The sequence below is a fragment of the Mirounga angustirostris genome, unplaced genomic scaffold (genome assembly GCF_029215605.1).
Source record: "Mirounga angustirostris isolate CCGP_5_RB_7025 unplaced genomic scaffold, mMirAng1.0.hap1 SCAF_5, whole genome shotgun sequence".
Taxonomy (NCBI): Eukaryota; Metazoa; Chordata; class Mammalia; order Carnivora; family Phocidae; genus Mirounga; species Mirounga angustirostris.
The window spans coordinates 54,075,937-54,100,440 of record NW_026991713.1 but is presented as its reverse complement, the minus strand read 5'-3'; positions in this window follow the sequence as shown (position 1 = coordinate 54,100,440).

Genomic DNA, 24,504 nt, shown 5'->3' with positions numbered 1-24,504 from the left:
GGCTTCCCTAAGTACTCTCCTTCAGAAAGAATCTTGCATCTTTGCTATAATTATATCCCATAAATTCTGATATGTATTACCTTCATTATATTTTATAATTTTTATAATTTTAATTTGTATTTTCTCTTTACTTGGCATAAATTATTAAGTTCGTTTTTAATTCTGATTCAGAGGGCCTCTTTAAAATTATTTTTACTTTTATTTCATTGTTTTGAAAATACTTTGTGTCATTTTATTTTATGCATGATATTGAAGTCTTACATTACATAATGTATTATCAGTATTTATACATTTTCCATATTTACTAGAGGGGGTTTTTTTCATTCTTCTTCTTTTTTTTTTTTTAAAGATTTTATTTATTTATTTGAGACAGAGAGCAAGCACAAGCAGGGGAACGGCAGGCAGGGGAGAAGTAGGCTCCCTGCTGAGCAAGGAGTCTGATGCAGGACTTGATCCCAGGACCCTGGGATCATGACCTGAGCCGAAGGCAGCCACTTAACTGACTGAGCCACCCAGGTGCCCCTCATTATTATTCTTAATGAGTGAATTTGGTAGATATGTTTAAAATCCAGCTTATCTTGATTATGTTATTTTGTTCTTTCATATTCTTATCTATATTTGTCCACTGACCTGCACTGGTCTGAAAGTGACCATAGTTTGACTATAATAAGCACACTTAGATTATGACATAGATTCTGCTTTCTAAAGTCAGGCCTGGAGACTCTGCCTCTATCTTTTCTCTCTAATATTCAATATTCTGCCAGCAACTGGCTCTGTGAGGTTGGTTATTATCCATTTACCATGCAAAAAATAACAACTTTCAGAGAATGAGCTCAGGGATAGCTTTCCGTATTTTAATATTTTTCACCCTTTTTTTAAAAGTAAAATGTTGATAGCATGGTCAAGGCTATGATCAAAAGGCATTTAGGGCGGACTGTGAGACTTCGAGAAGTTGTCAGGGTATGGTACATCTTTAGAGTGCCCATTCTCCCACCAATTAAAAATGCGTTTGTTCTCACCAGCCCCATCTCATAGTGTTAAATTCTGTCAATTCCTCTAGTTCCAAAGTTTATTTAAAAAAGGGGGGGGGATGCCTGGGTGGCTCAGTCAGTTAAGTGTCTGCCTTTGGCTCAGGTCATGATTCCAGGGTCCTGGGATTGAGCCCCGCATCGGGCTCTCTGCTCAGCGGGAAGCCTGCTTCTCCCTGTGCTCTCTCTCTCTCTTTCAGAAAAATAAATAAATAAAATCTTTAAAAGAAAAAAGAAAAAAAGAAAACATAATAGAAAGGCTCACCTTGATCTCAAGACTAAGGTATGTCTACCAACAAAATTCATACCAAATGATTGGGAGTTTGGATTAATGGGTACTAGGTGAAAAATAATAAATTATCTTCTACAGATTAATTTATCTAGTTTTTGTTTCTACCACATAGTTGGTGTGAAGTGTTAATTATTCCAATAAGCACATGCTCCAAAATATTCTGAAAAAGTTACATTCTCATATGTCTGATTTTCTTTTTCTTAGCAGAACTGGCAAGAGATTTAATGGTGTAATACATTTGAATTATGCCTTGGAGATTTTTAAAAAGTTTTATTTAACTGTAGCATTACTTTTAACTAAAAATAAAAGCAAGGTCAATTAAATATTAAAATTTCTTCAATTTATGAGTTTATTCCTTAAATATTTTATTATTTGAAGTCTGTAGAATACCTCTCACCAGATATCATTCTAAAAATCATGATTATGACATTTTTCAAGATAAAATTTGTGCAAATATTTACTAGAGGAGTGTATAAGTCAGAGTACAATCAGGAGAAACATTGCAAAGTAATTTGAACAGGGAAAGTTTAATATGGATAATTATCAACTATAACATGGGATTGGTTGGAGTAATGAGAATTGGCTACAAAGAAGTAAAGGGAATGGGAGACACTAAAGAATTTGAGAAGAGTAGTTATAAGGAGCAACCACTATCCCTAGGGCTGAGATGAAGAACATAAGGAAGAGTCTCAATCTCCCACCCACCAAGGCAAGATCTAGATCATACTGCAGAGGGAAATGATTTTGGCTTATTGAATGACAGAGAATTCGCCAAGCTGCTTTGCTGGTTGCCTTGCTGGAAATCTACCTTCCAGAATATTTTGGAACTCTATCCTACTGGGTTCTATAGAAATCTATTCTTGGGGAGGAGTCTTGTTAGAGGTATACCACTTCATAACAATGTAATTACACAAGAGGGAAGCTGGGGGAAGGTGCTGGCCACTATGGGTTGCTGACTTCCATACACACTGGAGAAGCTGCGTATGCTGCCGGAACAGGCTATTTTGAAGGCATATACATTACAGGAGATGGAAGCTATAGAAGCTGCCTCCACTATAGGAGCTTGGCACTGAAGCTCTCTGTGCTGCAAGAGTCAGGTGTTGGGCAGACACTGAGCACCACAGGAGCCTAGGTACTGAAGAAGCTGCTCATTCTGTAAAAGTGGGTAAGAGAGCACACTCGAACCAGAAAGAACACTATTGCTTCTGCCGTGTCTCTTCAGTGACCTCTACTGAGAAGACCTAACATTGTGCAAAATGGGGGGGGAGGAAAGCAGTTAAAGGAATCAGCTGAATTTTCTCAGAGCAGGCAATGAGGGTAAATTTAGAGCTGAAGGCAATAAGTTAATAACTGGAAAAGAGCAAATTTTCTATGACAAAATGATGTCATTTTTCATAAGTCATAAGATGAAATACAAAGTTATCTAGATAATTCATTTTTTATTCAATAATTTAAATGCAGTACAGCATGACAAAACAGAGTAGGAAGCATTAAAGTTGGTAAAAAACAAAACAAACAAAAAAACCCTTTCAATCTTTGTTTCTTTATTTTGTCCTCCCCTTCCTTTCCTCTATTCTTTTTGTTTCATTCTTTCTCTCATAAGTGAGAAAAATGTATGTGATATGCAGGTTTGTATTTTCATTTTTTTTCTGTCTTTTAATGTAATAATAGGATAGTCAGTCTTGGGTTTATAGTTTTATTCTATGTTGCCATGATTGAAATGCTAATAATAGTAAAGTAAGCTGTGTAATTAAAAAAAAAAAAAATGTTGCCAAGCAATTGTATTGCTGTATCTGTTAAATATATAGTCTTTTGACTTTCTGAACTTATCTAGGGGTACCTGGGTGGCTCAGTCACTTAAGCATCTGACTCTTGGTTTCGGCTCAGGTCATGACCTCGGGGTTGTGATATCAAGCCCTGCATCAGACTCTGCACTGGGTGTGGAGCCTGTTTAAGATTCTCTTTCTCCCTCTGACCCCTCCCCCCCACTCACGTGCTCTCTCTCTCCCTCTCTGGGGAAAAGAAAAAAAACTTATCTAAAGTAGAAACATGGGCGCCTGGGTGGCTCAGTCGGTTGAGTGACTGCCTTCGGCTCAGGTCATGATCCCAGGGTCCTGGGATCGAGTCCCACATCGGGCTCCCTGCTCTGCGGGGAGCCTGCTTCTCCCTCTCCCACTCCCCCTGCTTGTGTTCCCTCTCTCGCTGTGTCTCTCTCTGTCAAATAAATAAATAAAATCTTTAAAAAAAAAATAAAGTAGAAACATGATTTTGAATAATTACATTCTATAATCTGTTCACTAACACTTGAAACAAATTAGACTTACAACCTCTGTTGAAAAATATAAACATGAAGTAGGTCAAGTAAGGAGCATGAATGTTGCTTATCTAGCTTCAGTAGCATTTTATTTTTATTATTTCCTTTCATCTACAGACTTGGATTTTTTTTTTCCTATAGTGGTAACTATCCATCATAAAGATTTTTCAGATAACAAGAGTTCAACTAATATCTTGGTAGAATCTAAATCCAACCGATCTCATACTAAAATAGGGAATTTGAATGTGGGAAATAGATACTGATAATGCTAAGGAAGTTTCTTTTGTCCACATATTCCATCTGTTAAAATAATTTTGTTTATATCGAAACAATAGAATCACAGAATATGAGCTCTGGAAGGAGCCATTTATATCATCTAATATAATCACCCTTTGTTATGACTAAAGAAACTGAAGCTCAGGGAAATATTTTCTCAAAGTGAAAAAGGTCTGGATTTGGAAATAGGAACTGAGCACATCTATTAATCTCTGCTCCCTTCTGACATCCAACTAAAATAAAAAAGGAATTTGAAATATAAAACAAAGTCTCAACTATCAGTGGCTTAACACAATACTATTTTATTCTGGATCAAGGTCCAATACAGATGTTCCTGTATTGGGGGGCAGTTTTCATGTGAATATTCATATATTCGCCATCTACCTTGTGGCTCTGCCATTCCCAAGAGCCCAGAAGTCATTTGCTTCATCTTATACTTTTGGTAGGCAGGTAGGGGGAAAAAACCATGTAGAAGTCAAATCTATTTGACATTAGTAAATGCTCTATAAATATTAGTTTTCATTACATCATATTTAAATATACATGTTTATATGTAACATACACACATACATACACACCCCTATATTTATAGTTCTAATGGTTAACACTAAACTAATATTATTTATTTTGTTTGTAAAGATAAGTTTTGGCCCAGATTTAGCTGTAACCAACACATATTGAAAGTAATATCATCCTGGAAAAGCATATATTACACTTTTAAGATTTAAAATGCGTAAAACAGGGTGCCTGGGTGGCTCAGTCATTAAGCGTCTGCCTTCAGCTCAGGTCATGGTCCCAGGGTCCTGGGATCGAGCCCCGCATTGGGCTCCCTGCTCAGTGGGAAGCCTGCTTCTCCCTCTCCCACTCCCCCTGCTTGTGTTCCTGCTCTCGCTCTCTCTCTGTCAAATAAATAAATAAAACCTTTAAAAAAATAAAAATAAAATGCGTAAAACAAAACGTGATATGCCTCAAATATAAATTTCCACTATGTTACGTTGTTGTAACATCTAATTTTCCACTGTTTGAGGAGTTGGTGTAGGATGTAACATTAAAACAAGCACAGAGGGGTGCCTGCGTGGCTCAGTTGTTAAGTGTCTGCCTTCGGCTCAGGTCATGGTCCCGGGGTCCTGGGATCGAGCCCCGCGCACCGGGCTCCTTGCTCATCAGGAGACTGCTTCTCCCTCTCCCACTCTCCCTGCTTGTGTTCCCTCTCTAGCTGTCTCTCTCTCTCTCTGTTAAATAAACAAAATCTTAAAAAAAAATACATACGTAAATAAATAAAACAAGCATAGAAAGAAAAACTTCAGGTACTACCACAACGATCTACATACCCTCTTTCCTCAGGTATCTTTTATTATTAATTTTTTGTTTTTATATATTTAAACTGAAAGGGAATTGTTTTTTACCTAATATATGAAAAACCAAGATTATTTCTGTTAAAAAATTATAACATTTATCTATATGATAAAATCACAGTAAAGCCAAATGATGGGATCAAATTGGACTGATACTTAAAAGGATAGAAAATGCATCTAAATATGTGATTGAGTATAATCTCAGAATTGTTCATGAGAGCTCACTTATTATCCTTATTTTATTTATTTATTATTTTGTATTATCCTCATTTTAAAGATGAAGGAAGGGAGACTCAGAGGCCAGAGGCAGAGACTGGTTCAGATTGTGATTAAGGAGTGAAATCAGAACATAGATGCAGATTTTTTTTAACTCTACATCCTTTGCACTTGTAGTTTTGTAATGCTGATGAGAGCTTGGGCTCTTAAAATAAATCCACTGTATTATATAAATTGGAGATAAATAAGTAATTGTATCCCACTCTTATTTTTCAGGGGAAGAAAATGGGGTCTAAAGATGTAAGGTGATATGAATAAGGCTCAAAAAACAATTCCTAACATAAGGTCTCTAGTAAATTAACCCACTCAATCCTAAGCCTGGACATAACCATAACCTTAACCCTTTCCTTGACCATTTCTCTAACCCTGAGCTAAAACTTCATCTTTACGCAACTACCTTAAAAATAATTCCCTAAAGAACCATGAAGTTTTCTGCATCAAATCAATCTTGGGGGCAGTTGGTGGAATATCTTCTCAGAGAAAATAATCACATTCCTTTTTTTTTTTTTTTAAGATTTTATCTATTTGTCAGAGAGAGAGAACAAGCACAAGCAGGGGGGAGCGGCAGGCAGAAGGAGAAGCAGGCTCCTTGCTCGTGGGACTCGATCCCAGGACCTTGGGATCATGTCCTGAGCCGAAGGCAGACGCTTAACTGACTGAGCCACTCAGGCATCCCAATAATCACATTCCTAGTAGAAAACTGACTTAGGACTTACGATGGCTTAAGTCTTTCAACATAGACTGAAATACATTATAAAATATTTTGTAGCTTGAAATAAAATATCCAGATAGCATAAGAAATGAGTTGTACTTTTGTTTACCCAAATTTTAGACAAGTAGTACATAACAATCTTAGCAAAAAAAAAAAATCAGTATGTAGTAACTTATTGTTACAGGATCTTTTTCTCCTTCCGTGTCTGTGGTTCTTTGTCACACCACTTTGAAAAATGGAGAGGTAGACCAGGCAGAATGGTAGGCAGCAAAGCAGGGTTTATTGGGTGATAGTGGAGGGATAGTGCAAAGTTCCCAAAGAGGGAGGGGACCTGAGTGGGTTGCCACTGGAGTTTCTAAGTCCAGGGGTTTTTATGGGCTTGTTGGCAGGCTGTTTTAATCTGATTAACCATCCCTGCGCCCATCATCCAATCAGATTTTTGTTACCTATCTATCATATGGAAAAGGCTGGAGGGCTCCTTTTAGGGTGGTATAAAATCCTTTTAAGGGTGGTTTCCTCTTTGGGCAGGGGCCCCTTGTCCTTGCCTGCTTGCCTTCCAACTATCCTTTATCATTATGAAGTACTATGTTTAATACCACCTAAAACTAATCTTAATCAACTTTGTATTTTTGTGAAAACTTAAAATTGGGGGGACATTATCTCTAGATCTAGAAAATTTGCATTAAAAATTTAGATTCTATCTAAAAACACAGAATTTGAGGAAAGTACTTTTTTGAAACTTCAAGAAATATGCACAGCTTATAAAGTAATTTTTATAGTTCTCATTTTTATCCAGTTGTGAAATAATTATACTTGGTTTTTATTTCAGTGCCAGAAGAAAGTGGCATTTATTGTTGATCAATACATAATTTGAGGCTCAGTCTAGAAACTTATCAATAGAAACTTGAACCTCATCAGCATTGCAGTCATTTTCTCCCCAAATTTTCTAATTATATTTCAGGTACTGATTACTTTAAAATCAATTGATTACTTTTTCACTGAGTAAAGACTCAATTTGTTATTGGGATTAAAGCTCAGCCTTTTTAATATTGACATCAATACTTCTTACAATAATATTGAACTATATTAAAGTACTAATATCCCTCTTGCCAATAATTTTAATCTTAGTCCTATTTTAATGCAGAAGTCTGTGCTGAAAGAAGGAAACCAATTGCACAAATCTTTCTAGATTCTTTCACTTAATCATACATAGTTCAAATACAACTGTAGCTAGAGAAATTGAAAACAATATGGTTTTAGTTATTAAAGGCTTGAAATGAAATATCACTCCTATCATTTGGTTTATTTCCTAATTCTTAGTTAGGCTGAAAAGAATAAAGAGACTTTATTATTCCCTTAATCCACCTAAAGGGAATCCCTTTGTGCCCAAACCAAATGGCATAAGATGAAAGCATGCTGAGAATGTGGATGGATTATGGCTGAGTCAGCAGACAGCTTTCACAGCTGCAGGAACTCTGCTCTGGCCCTCTGCCTCCCAACTTCTGAATCTAATCATGGCTCTCAGGCACTAAATCCATCTCCTGCAATTTTAAAGATGGAGAACCACATATATAATTGATAGCTTAACAACAGATGCAGACCTCACAAACAGGTCCATCAGATGAAGACACATTCCTGCAATTCACTCAACAAGCAATTTATTGGATTTAGATGTCTATGCCTGTTGATGGGTTTCTGAGAATGGAGGAACTGTTTAGGATTCAAAATTTGATTGCTTTAAATTGTGAGACGAGAAGAAAAATTGTGAGACAAGCAAACAATATAGAAGAATATAAATTCTCTTGAGGTATTCGGTGAGAGCTAAGAGTTATATTCAAAAGACAACTATGGATAAAATTAAACATAGTATTACAAAAATTGCAAACTTTACAAATGTGGATTTTCTTAAATGCCAAACAGTTGATAAAATGGAAATATGCCCAAATCATGAGTTTAGAAACTTTTGCAGTCATCTAATCACAAAAAAAAAAAAAAAAAGAATGTAGAAATTAAAATATATGGAATTTGGGCAAATAAGAATACTTTTCACAAATAAATAATTTTGAGAGTAAGAAAATTAGAAAACTTGATCCTTGTATGTGGCACTTGGAAAAAGTTATAAATATTCTTAAAGGGATAACATTCTTCCTAATTAAGTAAGAAAAAATCAAAGCATTGTCAGTGTCAAAGCAAAATCAAAGCAAATGACTCAAAAGGTAACCAGGATTTTAACATGGCATAACTATTTAATGTTTTTGCCTGTGAATGCATATAACTTTTCTTTTCGTAAAGATTTATTAAAATGCTACTTATTTTAGTACTCCTGATAAATTATGAAATATAGCTTTAGAGTTAGACATGGCTATAGATAATTGCTAGTGTTTTGGACTAGAAACAAATGAATTTAAGTAAGGATATTTTTTTTCAAAATAAGTTTGTCAAAAAATTTAAGGGAATTCGCTGATAAAATTGGGAAATAATTTTGTAATATTGATCAAATTGATATCAATTTATAAAAATCAACTCTGTAAGTTTACCATTCTATCATTATACCATCATAAAATTTGTCAAAGAAATACTGCCCCCAAAAATATATTCTTAGTTTATTATTTGTGTTAAAGGTAAGTACCTGGTTATAATTTTGACTTTATTTTTATTAAAGACATCTTAATTCATACTTGTTGAGGTTTTTTATTTTAAATATAAAGTACCAATAATTAAAAGAATTTTTCACCTGCTTATTCTCCACTTTTTTTTTTTTTTTTTACCATCTCTCTTGCTCTCTCTTTTTAGGATAGTTTGGATTTTCTTTGTGGCTTTTTTTCTGATATCAATTACTGGACAAGAAGAAACTTCCTGTATTTTTTTTTTTTTAATTTTCACTGGGCAGGGCTTAATTACCATTGAGGTAGTTTTGCTTATATTTATTTGGTCATTTTCTCCCCAAATTTTCTAATTATATAATTATTTGGAATGGGAGCCTGCGACATTCATTCATTTATATGTATTCATCCTCCTGACTTTTTTTTTAACTAATCATTTATCATTTGGTAGCTTGTTAGAAATGCAGAGTATCAGGAGCCACCCCAGACCTATAAACTCAGATTTTACACTTTAAATATATCCTCAAATGATTCATGGGTGCACTGAAGTTTAAGACACTCTAGACCAGTAGTTCTTAACCCAGTCTGCATGCAAGGCAAATCAGAATTCTTTTTTTTTTTTTTAAGATTTTATTTATTTATTTATTTGACAGAGAGAGACACAGCAAGAAAGGGAACACAAGCAGGGGGAGTGGGGGAGGGGTGAAGCAGGCTTCCCGCCGAGCAGGGAGCCTGATGCTGGGCTCAATCCCAGGACCCTGGGATCATGACCTGAGCTGAAGGCAGATGCTTAAGGACGGAGCCACCCAGACGCCCCAAGGCAAATCAGAATTCTTGTTAGAGGTGGGCATTAGTAATTTTTATAAACTGTTCAGGTGATTCTGATGTATAGCCAGGGTGTAAACCCACTGCGCATAAACCCCTTGAGGGTAAGACCATGTGTTAGTTAATTTATGACTTTCTCAAGGGCCCAATAAAATGTCTTGGCTTATATTAATGGATCTTTGTCATACCCAGGATGGCATTTCCTAACCTCTAAAGATATGATTTGATACAACATGAATTATAAGTGGTTGACTGAATTTTGGGATTTCAATTCTGAAATGGCTTCCTCAGTTATGTTCTAAGGCAGATGCTATAATAGAAACATAAACCCCAGTGACCATAAATAAAGCACACTGACCTTGAGTTAAAGTTGACAGTGGCCTTTTCTTTATGAAAATAATAGCTTTTGTCATTCACCTTATGAGGTGAAATCAAGCAAATAAATAACCAAGAATTCTGCAAATATAAAATGCTTTTTTATGTAAGAACAAATCTACTACCTCATCAGTATTGTTCCACAGAACAAAGTATATTCTGAACACAGGAAATAGAAAATAAAATCTATAAAACTATGTATTTGCAAGGGCCCAAAGCTGGGTTCTCTTTGTCCTTAATTCATACGTGTTTCTCATTCTTTAGAATACTTCCAACATGCACAATAAAAGTCACAGGTGGTTCTTTGTTTCCTTTCTCAGTAACCTTTTTGACTGAGATAAATAAAATACCAATTTAACCCCAAGTTGAAGAAAAATATTAATAGTTGAGAGTTTTAACAAATCACTTACAAAGAATGCATTGATTTTAATTCAGTTAAGTATTCATTGGGAAAAAATGCTCAGGGTGAAACTAGTTAGCTCTGTAATGTCGCTATGCTATATAACATACAAATTAATTCATATCGTCTTATATTACCCTGCTAGCTATTTCTTTGTAAAAGTATTTGTATATATAGATAGCAAGATAGCATGGACTTAAGGCAAACTATTTGTAAAAATATTTTCTGTAATCTTTCCTCCCTAAAAATGTAGTTTCTCCTTTGTAAAAATTTAGAAAATAATTAATATAGAAACACCTAGGGCTGCCTCACTGATAGGATTTATGCTTTGCGATCACAAAATATTATATCTAGTCAACTGAATTTTAAGCAGCTGAATGCTAGTCAGAAAATTTTATCCCACTTAGGAATAAGTTCACAGTGACAAAATGTATTTCCCTGGTGAGTCCAGACATTGTCAGTGAGGAAAGGCTTTTAGTTGCTCCCAGTCTGGGCTTGAATATCTAAAGAAAAAAGCACTTACTAAAACTATTATCTGAGTCACTTAAGATATATAGCCCTGAATTCCAGTACTGTCTCTATTTTTCACTTCAAACATGAACAAATGAGAGCTATTCCTCTCCCAGAAAATCTGGGAATGTTTCTTAAAGGTGGGAAAAGCTGAAAGAAAGAAAATCAATGATAACTCCATTTTTATTTGGGGGTGTTATATTTTCTGTTCTGATTTTTAAATACCTGGTCTCACTTAAAATATCCGCTGAAAACCAAGTCAAAAAATTCTCCCCATACTGTTAATTCCATAAAGAAATCCTGAAATTTGATGGAGATCAGAGAATGAACCCTATTTCATTTGTGTTTCTTTCCAGATAAACACTTTTCCGGTGGTTTATGGAAGAAAACTGATCTTCCATCGAGTAGACCTAAAGTGCTTGAAACAAAATGGATATTTATGGATAAACCTCTTAGGGCTACAGATTCATCATTTTGCTTTGTTTCTCTGAGAAGCTCAGGAGAGTTTTGTGATTTACTAGCTGGGGAGTAATTTATTTATTGCTGACAGCTGGGCTCTGAATGAGGAACCAGCACAAGTAACAATGTAGAATGGCACTAAATAAAGATTACCAGAATATTATGTCTTCCCTTATGATATTTGGGGCCGAATAGTCAAATGCTGATTGGAATTAACATTTTATATGAGATTATTATGCCAATGACACTGGATCTTCAGGGTACTCCTAAAGAATCTTCTGTCATTTGACTTTCACAGAAGAAAAAGAGAAAGCACAGTATTAGATGACTTAGTTCTGAAGCTGTGATAACTGGAGGAGGTAAATGACTTTATTGGAAGATTGGAAAATATCAAGAATTTTGACACAGTTACAGCACGATGCAGGCTTTCCCAAAATAAAGCCTAGGTAAGTGCAGATAATAGTATTAGCATAAGAAAAAACACAAACCTGGAATTACAACATTAACCTTCACTGCCTGGGCCACACTGGGGCACAGCTTAATATTACTACCTTTGCACTAGCTAATCTGTAACAAGGTCCAGGCTTGATTCCAAGATGACCCTGGGTTGTTTTGGCAGGAAGCCCTAAATCAAGACATCTGATATGTGGAGACACCAGGTGAGAGAATTTTTTTTTTTTTTTTAAGATTTTATTTATTTATTTGACACAGAGAGAGCGAGCACAAGTAGGCAGAGCAGCGGGCAAAGGGAGAGGAAGAAGCAGGCTCCCCGCTGAGCAGGAAGCCTGATGCGGGGCTCGATCCCAGGACTGCGGGATCATGACCTGAACTGAAGGCAGACGTCCAACTGACTGAGCCACCCAGGTGCCCCAAGAGAATATTTTTGATAAGAAGAAATAACATCAAAATGAAAGTAAATTGTTTGATATAAGGGCCTTCTTTTTAACTTTGAGTTGCTTATTGACGTAGTTATAGGTCTTGTTTTTGTTTTTCCTATGTCCAGTGTAATGGCCTTTATTTCTCAAAGAATGGCTGTAACTCCAAAGGAAATTCACTCTACTGCTTTTTTCCTATTACTTTCATCTAAGAGTATATAACTTATGTAAAAAGTGTGGAAGATTTTTTCCAATCAACTCAGTTTCTTTCTAATGATATCAATAGCCATTTTTGTTGATATCTTATATTCCTTTTTCTACACAGGACCTTTTGTTTTGGAAGGTTGGTAAGGCAAGCTTATTATGCAAATTTTGCAATATTTAAAATACTTAATTGGATAATTTATATGCTGAAATGTCTTTATTCACAAATTATTTACTTTTGACAAACTGTATTGGTTTGATTTCTCAACGTTCTTTCTTTTTTTATTTTTTAGACTTTATTGATGAATAATTGACAAATATAATTATATTATTTAAAGTATACAATGTGGTAATTTGATATGCATATTTACCAAAGGGCATTTTGTATTTAAGATTCATGAGCTTGAAAACAAGTAGGTAGAAAATGCTTACAATTGATTTCTGATTTCATATGTACATGTACAGTTTAGCAAATCTGATTTCATTTCCAATTCTTCATTTACATATTGTGTGACCTTAAAACTACTCAAACTGACTGATCTTTATTTCCCTCAGTTACTATGTCATAAATCTTTTTTTAACCATATTATGAAATATTCTTCTAAGATAATATTTTATGATCACATACAACCCAATTGTATATTTCTTTCCCTTTCATATTAAATGTATTGCTTATTATTGGGCATGTAGCTTATTTTTCCTCCATATTTAAATATATGACAAGAAGTATTATTATCCATTCATCTTTTAATGCATATTATATAATTTTCTTATGGTAAATTTCTAGAAGTGGCATTATAGGATCAATGGAAATGGATATTATAAGTTGTGGGGTTTTTTCGTTTTTATTTTTTTCTTTTTAATAAAGGCAACTTTCTAATAAAATAGGCATAAATTTAAGTTTTTCGGTCCTAGGCAGCTTCTCAAAGATTTTTGAATTGGACAAGATAATATATGTATTTTTTGTCATCCTAGGTATATTTTGATATATAAAGAATATATGTATCCTTTCTTCCCTTCTCCTTCTCCCCTTCTTCATAACTTTACTTTTTTAGTTCTTTACACTTTTACTTTTATAACACAGATCTTACTTACAATAATATATCATAAGTTATAAATATTGTAAGTTGAAAATACATTTAATACACCTAACCTACTGAACATCATACCTTAAATATGTTCAGAACATGTACATTAGCCTACCATTGGGCAAAATCTTTTAACACAAAGCCCATTTTATGATGGTGTTGAATGTCTTGTAATTTGTTGACTACTATACTGAAAGTGAAAAACAGAATGGTTTTATGGGTAATTGTGTGTTTCAGCTGTTTACCCTCCTGATTGCATGACTAACTGGGAACTATGCCTTGCTGCTGTGGTCCAGCATCATAAGGGACTATCGAACTGCATATTGCTAGCCTGGAAAAAAAGATCAAAATACACAATTTGAGGTATGGTTTCTACTGAATGCATATTGCTTTTGCACCATGGTAAAGTTGAAAAATCATAAGTTGAACCATCATAAGCCAGGGGCCATCTGTGTTTTGTAATATTTATTGAATATTGAATTACTCATATCAATTATTGAATATCTATAATATTTACAATTCTTTAGAAGATTTCAAAAATGAATAATACCTGCCTTCAAATTGCTACTTGACTGATACATGAGAAAAATAGTTGTATGGACTGATGTTTGTGTCTCCTCAAAATTCATATGCTTAAATTCTAACCCCCAATTTGATGGTATTAACAAGTAGGGCCTGGGGGGCGCCTGGGAGGCTCAGTTGGTTAAGCGACTGCCTTCGGCTCAGGTCATGATCCTGGAGTCCCGGGATCGAGTCCCACATCGGGCTCCCTGCTTAGCAGGGGGTCTGCTTCTCTCTCTGACCCTCCTCTCTCTCATGCTCTCTCTCTGTCTCTCTCAATAAAATAAAATAAAAAGAAGTAGGGCCTTTGGGAGGTAATAGGTAATGAGCATGGAGCCCTCATGAATAGAATCCATGCAAAAAGAGACCCCAGAGAGTTTTCTAGCCCTCTTTCTGCCATGTGAAAATACAATGAGAAAATGACCATGGAAGAAAATGGCTCTTACCAGAACTCCACCATGCGGGCACCCTGATCTTGGACTTCAGCCTTCAGAACTGTGAGAAATAAATTTCTGTTTTTTGTAAGCCACCCAATCTATAGTATTGTGTTACAGTAGCCTGAACTAAGACAAACAGATTATATATATAATATCTGTATATAATATATATTTGGAAAATAATATTATGTAATACATATTCAATAAAGATATGTATGAAAATAGCTATATTACAGGTAGAAAGTAGTAAGTGCCTTAAAAGAGAATGTATTCTTCCAATTATCTATCCTAAGGATGCTTGTTTTATTTTTAATAGTGGGTTTAGGATGGCATGACAGTTTTAGTGGAAGCCCCATCAAATATCTAGTATCAGTGTAAAATGATACTAGATTCCTGACAATAAGCTCCCATCAAAACTTAGCCAGGCTGTCTTTGATGAACACATTGCCTTTCATATTCTTCACTGTGGCAGTCATCTTCAGTAACCCTGCCATGTTTACAAGGACACCATGGCTTCAATCAGAAACTAAGAATTCATTTAAAAAGCTCAATGAGACAGGGCCACTGTTTCAGGTTTATTTCGTACCAATGATGTTATCAAATATTATAATTCTCCATGGAGTTACAAAACAAAAGAATGGAGATACTTTCCAGAAACAGTTTATACATTCAGGAAATGCATATGTATGAGAATCAATGTAACTTAGTCCAGTATTACACAATTGTATAACACTAATCATCATATCATTTAGCATTTTTATTTTTATTTATTTAATTTTTTTCATTGAGATAAGTGTACTCTTTAATCCCCATTACCTATTTCACCCATTCCCCCACTGGTAACCATCAGTTTTTTCTCTATATATATAAGTGTCTTTTTCTTGGTTTGTCTTTTTTTTCCCTTTGCTCATTTGTTTTGTTTCTTAAACTCCACATATGAGTGAGATCCTATGGGATTTGTCTTTTTCTGGCTGACTTACCACTTAGCATAATACTCTCTAGCTCCATCTATGTTGTTGCAAATAGTAATTTCATTCTTATTTATGGCTGAATAATATTCTGTTGTATATATATGTACCACATCTTCCTTATCCATTCATCAGTTGATGGACACTTGGAATGTTTCCATAATTTGGCTATTGTAAAATCTGCTATAAACATCAGGGTGCACGTATCCCTTCAAATTAGTACTTTTGTGTTCTTTGGGTAAATACCTAGTAATGCGATTGCTGGATAGTAAGGTTCTTCTATTTTTAACTTTTTGAGGAGCTTCCATACTGTTTTCCAGAGTGGCTGCACCAGTCTGCATTCCCATCAACAGTGCAAGAGGGTTCCCCTTTCTTCACATCCTTACCAACACCTGTTGTTTTTTGTATTTTTGATTTTTGCCACTTGACAGGTGTGAGGTGATACCTCATTGTGGTTTTGATTTGCATTTCCCTGATGATCAGAGTCTGTTGACCATGTGGATGCATGAGAAATGTCTATTCATGTTTTATGCCCATTTTTAAATTAGATTATTTGGTTTTTGGGTATTGAGTTATATCAGTTCTTTATATATTCTGGATACTAACCCTTCATCAGATATGTCATTTGCAAATATTTTCTCCCATCCCATAGGTTGCCTTTTAGTTTTCTTGATTATTTCCTTCATTGTGCAGAAAATTTTTGTTTTGATGTAGTCCCAATAGTTTATTTTTGCTTTTATTTCCCTTGACTTAGGAGACCTATCTAGAAAAATGTTGATATAGCTATTGTCAGAGAAATTACTGCGTGTTCTCTCTTCAAGAATTTTTATGGTGTCAGGTCTCCATTTAAGTCTTTAATCCATGTTGAGTTTATTTTTCTGGATGGTGAAAGAACATGTTCCAGTTTCATTCCTTTGCATGTGGCTGTCCAGTTTTCCCAGCATCATTTGTGGAAGAGACTGTCTTTTTCCCATTGGATATTATTTCCTCCTTTGTCAAAGATTAACTGACCATATAACTGTGGGTTTATTTCTGGGTTTCCTAGTCTATTCTATTGATCTATGTGTCTGTTTTTATGCCAGTACCATACTGTTTTAATTACCAGAACTTTGTAGTATAACTTAAAGTCTGGAATTGTGATACTTCCAGTTTTGTTTTTCTTTTTTCAAGATTGCTTTGGCTGTTCGGTCTTTTGTAGTTCCATACATATTTTAGGATGATTTATTCTAGTTCTGTGAAAAATGCTGTTGGTATTTTGATATGGATTGTATTAAATCTATAGATTGCTTTGAGTAGTATAGGTATTTTAACAATATTTGCTCTTCCAACCCAATGTAACTTAGTCCAGTACCACAAAATTAATTACATAAAACTAATCATCATATGATTTAGCATTTTTAAATTAAATGCTTGAATCTATTAATATTTGTATATTCAGTTAATTATATTTTCTAGCTAAACAAAAACATTTGCTATTTAATGGTTTGGATTCAGTTTCTCCCTATGTCTACATCATACTTGCCAATAACTTAAGCCCTGAGGGCAAAAGCATTAAACTCTTTCAGGAGTTACCATATGTAATTATTATGCCAAATGTCTAAAGTAAATACTATTTCTTATTTTTAACAGCTGAGTAACTGAACTTCAGCAAACTTAATTTCTCCTAGTTCTTGCAGTTAATAAATGTGAGAAAATTTGGCCAAACCCAGTCATATGGCAGAGGCCAAAGTCAATATGGGAAGGACAACAACATAAGGGCTTCATTCCAAGTAGCTTGATTCCTTGAGAGATAGCAAAGTAAAAGTCTACTAAATGATTATTTTATTCAATTGAATATTAATAAATTCAGAGAACTTCTTATTTAGAGATTTCATAAACACTTTACCAAAACACATTTTTATTTGTTATAATAGTCACAGAAATGTACATTAGAATTTCAAAATAATATAATGTATGCCTAGAAGTACAGAACTTCTAAACATTTTTTAGATATTCTTGACTCATATATTTATTTATTCATATTTATCATGCACTATTAGGTACTCTAAAAATATCGAGGTAAATGATGAGATAGACATATTTACTGTGCTCATGAATGTCAAAGGGACATTAAATAAGGACTTAAATAAATTTTAAATAAAATTGTGATGAAGTTCTATTTCTAGAAGTTCAGTATATATGGTGAAATAGCAAAACATGAAACATGGTTTGTAGCTTCAGAGATACTTTCACTAGCTTTAAAAATTCTAAAAAATAAATATAGAAATGAATAAACAAATTAACAGAGTCCTACATACTTCTCCTCAAAACTGATTTTCCCGTTGTACCAGACCAGTGTTTTCTGTTTTAATTTTGTGAAGTTATAGGATTATTTTAACAATGGAGGCATTTACTTCACAGCATAACGCCAAAGTTCATCATAATTTCTCACAAATAATGTATGCTTAATAAATATTTGTGTAAAATTCAATGTGTTAAAAGTTCCAAAATAAATTTTATGGTGTGATTTTTTTGATCTCTTTTATTTAAGGTTAAAACCAAAATAACAGAAGTTTCTTTGAAGGACCATTGATCATTGACTTGATTTTATTATAAGGACCAGAGCAACTTGGCAGTCATGAGGTACAGTGACAATCTACATATTTCTCAGTATTACAGACTGGGAGAAAGGTTTACCAAGAGTAGTCAATCACAGAATTCTCAAAAGAATAGTGTATATTATGACTGAACATGGAAGCCATTGGTCCAAGCTATAGAAGCAATAAGATTATTTCCATGTTTTGAGGTAGGGACTTAAATAAACAACAAAGCAAAGGTAGAAACTGCACAATATAGAAAATAATTGGAAACTAGAGAGTGAAATCAACTCAAAAAAGGATTATGGGATTTTTTTTTTTTTGCTTTATAGGATGTTATCTTTTAAACACAAATATGACTTTATGTTTAAAAGTGTTTATGGGAGTACTTATCACATGGCAAGTACTATGTGTTATTTAAGCAAAATGATATCATAGATTCAGGTTATATTAACAAAAAATGGGGTATTGACTTTATGAGTGGTTTGATTCATTTCACAGAGGTAAATATGCCATTTTGAAGAGTGAAGCAGGGTTGATATCATACTCTATTTTATAGAAATACATTTTCCTCTCTATATGTTAACACAAAGTCTTATTAATCATAATTTTTTGTTTACATCCTCACTGTTTTGAACAACTGGTTTCATCTTCAGTTTTTATAAATTATCAGGTTCCTGAATGATTGCCTTTGACTTATGATAATCTACCTTTTCATTGAGTCTAGTTTTCTGTTTTTTGGTTTGGTCTACTTTATTTCTGATGTGTTGCTTGCCTTGTTCTGAGTCCTGAAATTTCATCTAATAATTTTCTGGATCCTCGTTCTTATTTTGTCATCTGCAGATCGATCACTTAGTTCTATCACCTCTTCTTGATTGTTGGCTTTTTTCAACTATCTAGATTTTTGTCTAACTTTATTTCTTCACTCACAACTTGTCTGTAAATCCCAAGTTATTCTGTGTTCAACTATATTATATGGTTACAGTTTGTATATAAATGTATTGCACATTCTTATAACTCTTAATGTTGTTTTCTACATTGAAGGGGTTATTCAAACAGATGAGCTCTGATGCTGAGGAGGGAGAGAACTCAGAAGAGGAAGAAAATGAATGAATGCCGAAAGAACCAATTAAGGAAACTTCCAAACATTATGAAAAAAGGTTTAAGTATTTTAGAGGAGATAATTTTTTCTAAAACACCATGCTTAATACCTTTTTAAAAATACAACTTAGAAAACAATGAATCATGGAACACTATATCAAAAACTAATGATGTAATGTATGGTGATTAACATAACAATAAAAATTAAAAAAAAATACAACTTAGGGGTGCCTGGGTAGCTCAAGTGGTTGAAGGTTTGACTCAATCTTGGTTCAGGTCTTGATCTCATGGTCATGAGTTTGAGCCCTGCATTAGGCTCCACGTTGGGTGTGGAGCCTACTTAATAAATAAATAAAGATAGATAGATAGATAGATAGATAGATAGATAGATAGATAGATAGATAACTTAAAAAGTAGAAGACGGGGCACCTGGCTGGCTCAGTCAGTGGAGTGTGCAACTCTTGATCTCAGCCCCACATTAGGCATAGGCCTTACTTAAAAAAAAAAAAAAAAAGTGAATGAAGAATAAGTAAGAATCCTAATAGTTTGCTGAGATTCTTTAAAGTCCAGGGAAAAAGAAGTTGAAATAAGTACAATATAAGCAGACTTACTTCAAAAAGCATATCAGAAATGAAGAATGTTACAACTTTTTTTTTCATTCTTCACCTTTTTAAATTTGTTTTTAATTTGACTGTAGTTGACACACAATGTTACATTAGTTTCAGGTGTACAACATAGTGATTCAGCATCTCCTTACATTGTGCTATGCTTACCACAAGTATATCTACCATCTGTCACCATACAACACTATTCATTTTACAACATTTTTATCATTGTGAATATTTTTCTATTTCTGTGCATCAAGGGAAGCTAAATAACACTAACTGTATGTATTGTGTGTGGACCCAAACACCATGACCAGCCATTTCACTGACTAGTAAACAGATCAGAGTAAGACTATTATGAGTCACTAGAAAACACAAAACCATTAACAACCATACTTCTTTATCTCTCTCTCTCTTTTTAAATGTTTTGTTCTGTATGGAAGTTGTCCACCTAGAAGAAAAATTTCCACAGAGTTGGGCAGCATCCACTAATTTTAGATAGAAAATTTATATTTCATACTTGATCTGGAATATGTCCACACTAATTCTTTATATTATTTACAAAAGGAAAGAGAAACAAAGGGTCTGCCTCCACAGGACATATACAAAGGAGGGCCATGCAGAAAACTTGGGAGTGATTAGACATAAAAGAAAAAAACCATTTAAACCATTTTGTAAATGAAAACAACTGAAATAGAAGCCACAGAGCATGAATAAATTTAACATCAAAAAAATGTAGTGCCTTAATAAGATAAATAGAATGTAGAAAAGAGAAAAAAAAAACATATCAAAAATCAAAAATCATTTTATCAGAGATAAAAATGATTAAAGAGAAAGTGGAATATTGAATATAGATAATATGGAGATAAAAGGAAACCCTAAAGGGAGATCTAAAGCAAGGTTCAGAGTTAAGACTAAATATTATAATTTTAAAAAATGAACTTTTCTGAAATACTAAAGATTTGGAAAGTACATATTGAAAGAGCATGCTCCATACCTGAGAATGAAGAACAAGTCATATTCTAGCAAAACTCCTGAATATTAAAGGAAAAAAGAAAAAACCTTTTGTGTCTCTAGGCGAAAAGACCAGATGACATACAAAGACTAAAAAACAAGGGCCAACACATAGCAATGTTATTTGAAAACTGTGATTCAAAATATCATTTCCCATTAAATAAAGATGGTGTGTCTTGGAGAAATGCTTTTAGCTTGTGCAAGATAAATCTGGAACTCTGACATAGTAGATATAAGGGACTGGCTTCCCAGTTTTTGTTTCAGATTAGAACACTACCTCAGAGCCAAGGGAGCAGTGAAGTATCCTGCTCTGTTTTAGAAGTATTTATTATCATTTTTCACCCAGATTTCAAAAGAAACAGATTTATCACATTTATAAATATTCAAACCCTAGATCACCACATTTTATTATATTTTCTTCACTTTTTAGTGCCTTTTTAAATGTATGCATACATTCTAAATATTCATACAAGTTTGTCACTTCCATATCATACAAATATTACATTACTCTTGGATATTCTTGAATACAAAGATTTTTTTTAATGGCCACATTGCATCCCATTACATGCATGCATTTAAAAAACCAGTCTCTAATTGCATATTGTCCTATGATAAATTAGGCTTAGAAGAGTATTCTTGTTGGGGCGCCTGGGTGGCTCAGTTGGTTGAGCGACTGCCTTCGGCTCAGGTCATGATGCTGGAGTCCCTGGATCGAGTCCCGCATCAGGCTCCCTGCTCGGCAGGGAGTCTGCTTCTCCCTCTGACCCTCCCCCGTCTCATGTGCTCTCTCTCTCTCATTCTCTCTCTCTCAAATAAATAAATAAAATCTTTAAAAAAAATAAATAAAATGCCTTTAAAAAAAAAATAAGAGTATTCTTGTCTTTTAACTGTCTGCATCAGGGAGTCTACCAGGTGCTTCAAAAGGATTATGTGATTTTTCCTATCAAACAACTTCTTATATGACACAGTTATTGCAACTTGAATTGCCTATTGCATTATTAAATGGGACTGATTAAATTGAAGATGATCTTAGAGATAATACAATTAAAATATTCTCCAAAGATCCAGTATTGCCCTACAAGCCCTGTCATGTGCATTTGCCATTTTAAACTGGGTCCACCAATATTTCAATAAGGTTAGAGAGAACATGGTGGTCATGGGAAGGGTGATGAGGGAGGAAGAAGGGAGGGAGGGAAGAAGGGAGAGAGTTGCTGCCACACACACACACAGAAAACGAAAAAGAAAGAAAGAGGTGAAAGGGATAAACAGGGAAAAAAGAAGTAGCCAGGGACTAGCTGGTGAATCTGAACCTGAATACAGATAGATCCAAATTCCATTGGAAAATAAGAATTCCCAAGGGGCGCTCATTTCATTACACCTGTGGAAAGAGGGACTTTGGGTCCATCATTTAGCAAAGACACATCAAGAAGTGGTGTTCTCTCCCGAGAATAACTATGCGAACTACACTGAGGGAAACTTCTAATCCTGACAAATGTTAATTCGGTAGTCTACAAATAACTTTATTAGTAAATGCTAAGTAAAGTCCTTCTCAAACGTTTTGGTCTCAGGACCTCTTGTTGGAAGAGGTCATCAAGAAGACGTGACCACTGGTTGACCCACAAGCTAGACCTGGGCAATTGGAGGCTTCTCCCCACCTTCCCTGCCTTTGGAAAATGGATCTGCCAGCCCACCACATCTGAAGCAGTTCTAAGGAGCCCTGAGAGAGCAGTGTGTCATGGAGACCACCTGCCCGGTACACTTGGCAGAACCCCATTAAGACCTCTGTCTAAACTTTAAAGATTCTAGAGAGCAGGTGCAGAGATCTAGTCTTTCAGCCGCCCAAGACAAGCCTCCTAAGTAAGTTCCCTTGCTTGTTAGGCCTGCATCTGTCAACCTGGAGTGGTTGCCTCTTTCTCAGGTTTCTCCTTGCCCTCTGTGTATGGGGAATTCACCAGTTCACCAAAAAATTCCCAATATTATGAAATATCACCCCTTTTAACTGTTTAAAAATTATTGAGGGGCGCCTGGGTTAAGCGTCTAACTTAAGCTCAGTTGGTTAAGCATCTGATTCTTGATTTCCAGCTCAGGTCATGATCCCAGTGTCGTGAGATGGAGCCCTGCCTCTGGTTCTGCGCTGGGTGTGGAGTCTGCTTAAGATTCTCTCTTTCTCCCTCTGCCCCTCCCCCACCCCCTAAAAAAAAATTATTGAGGACTATATGGAGATGTTGTCTATGTGACTTGTATCTATTAATATTTTTCATTAGAAATTAAAACTGAGGAAAATATTTACTTATAAAATAATAAACATATGTTAGTATAAATTATTTTTAATTAAAAAAAAACAATTTCCCAAACAAAAAACTTTAGTGAGAAGAATGTCATTGTATTAAATACTTTTAAATCTCTGTAATGACTAGCTTAATTGAAGACAGTAGCTTTCTTATATCTGCTTGTTTGATCCCACAGTAAAAATCAACAATCTCAATCAGCACACTCATTTTACTCCATAAAATTGATTGATCTGTCTTATATTTTGCATAGATCTTTTATTCATATATGATTTTTATAACATCAGACATTGATTATTTGAGAAATATTGGTTCAGTGAGTAATGCATGCAGATCTTCTAAATGTTTGACATATTTCATTACACAGTAACAAAAAACTTTATTTTTACTAGTATAACCAATTTCAACAGGAAAGTAAGTATTGGGAAGCTTTCAAGCTTCCAGGGATTAATACAAGTTTTCCAAATTCTAATTTTCACTTCAAGGCCCAAATCTGATTATTGACAAAATTGCTGTCAGTTATTTTCTTTGGCTTTGCAGGCTCTTTGTTCACTGTTGGCAAAATTTATGTCAAATATATCAAGTCCGGTTAACCATAGGTTGTCCATTCATTTGTTTTTTCAAGTAAAAATGATTTTCCACAGAAAAAAGCAGTTAGATCAGCTTCCCACACATACAATTGCACATATGCTTTTCCTTGGTTACTCATTATACTTCAGTACACCTGGAAAATGATTTATGCATATTTCTCATTTAGTCACATAAAATATTAAAAAGACACATACTCAAACATCAAGATTAACAAAATGAATAATTTTTATTGACTCTTCAAGGACAATCTTAAGTGAAACTGAGTTTTTAATTTTTTTCCCAGCAAGTTTATGGTAATGAAAATATGATGATGCTAATACATTTTGGGGCCATGCCTTGTTTTGGGTTAATTTACCACCATTGCTGTTGCTCTGTCAGTGAAAATATCATGCAGAGAAAAGATAATGTGATATCATAATAGTAGTATAAAAATGATTTTGAGCTTATAGATCCTCTGAAAGTGTTTTAGGAACCCACAGGGGTCTGTAAGCTATGCTTTGAAGACTGTTACTATGGTAAAATAAATTCTAAAAATATGGTAGTCCCTGGTGGACAATCAAATGTGAGATCCTTTCAGTTGTCTTTTAGGAGAGCTTATTTAATATATACATATTTTTTCTTTCCTAACAAAATTCTGAAGAATATATTGTTAGCAGAAGAGGACTGAGGTGGGCGCCTGGGTGGCTCAGTTGGTTAAGCGTCTGCCTTCGGCTCAGGTCATGATCCTGGGGTCCTGGGACCGAGTCCTGCATCAGGCTCCCTGCTCGGCAG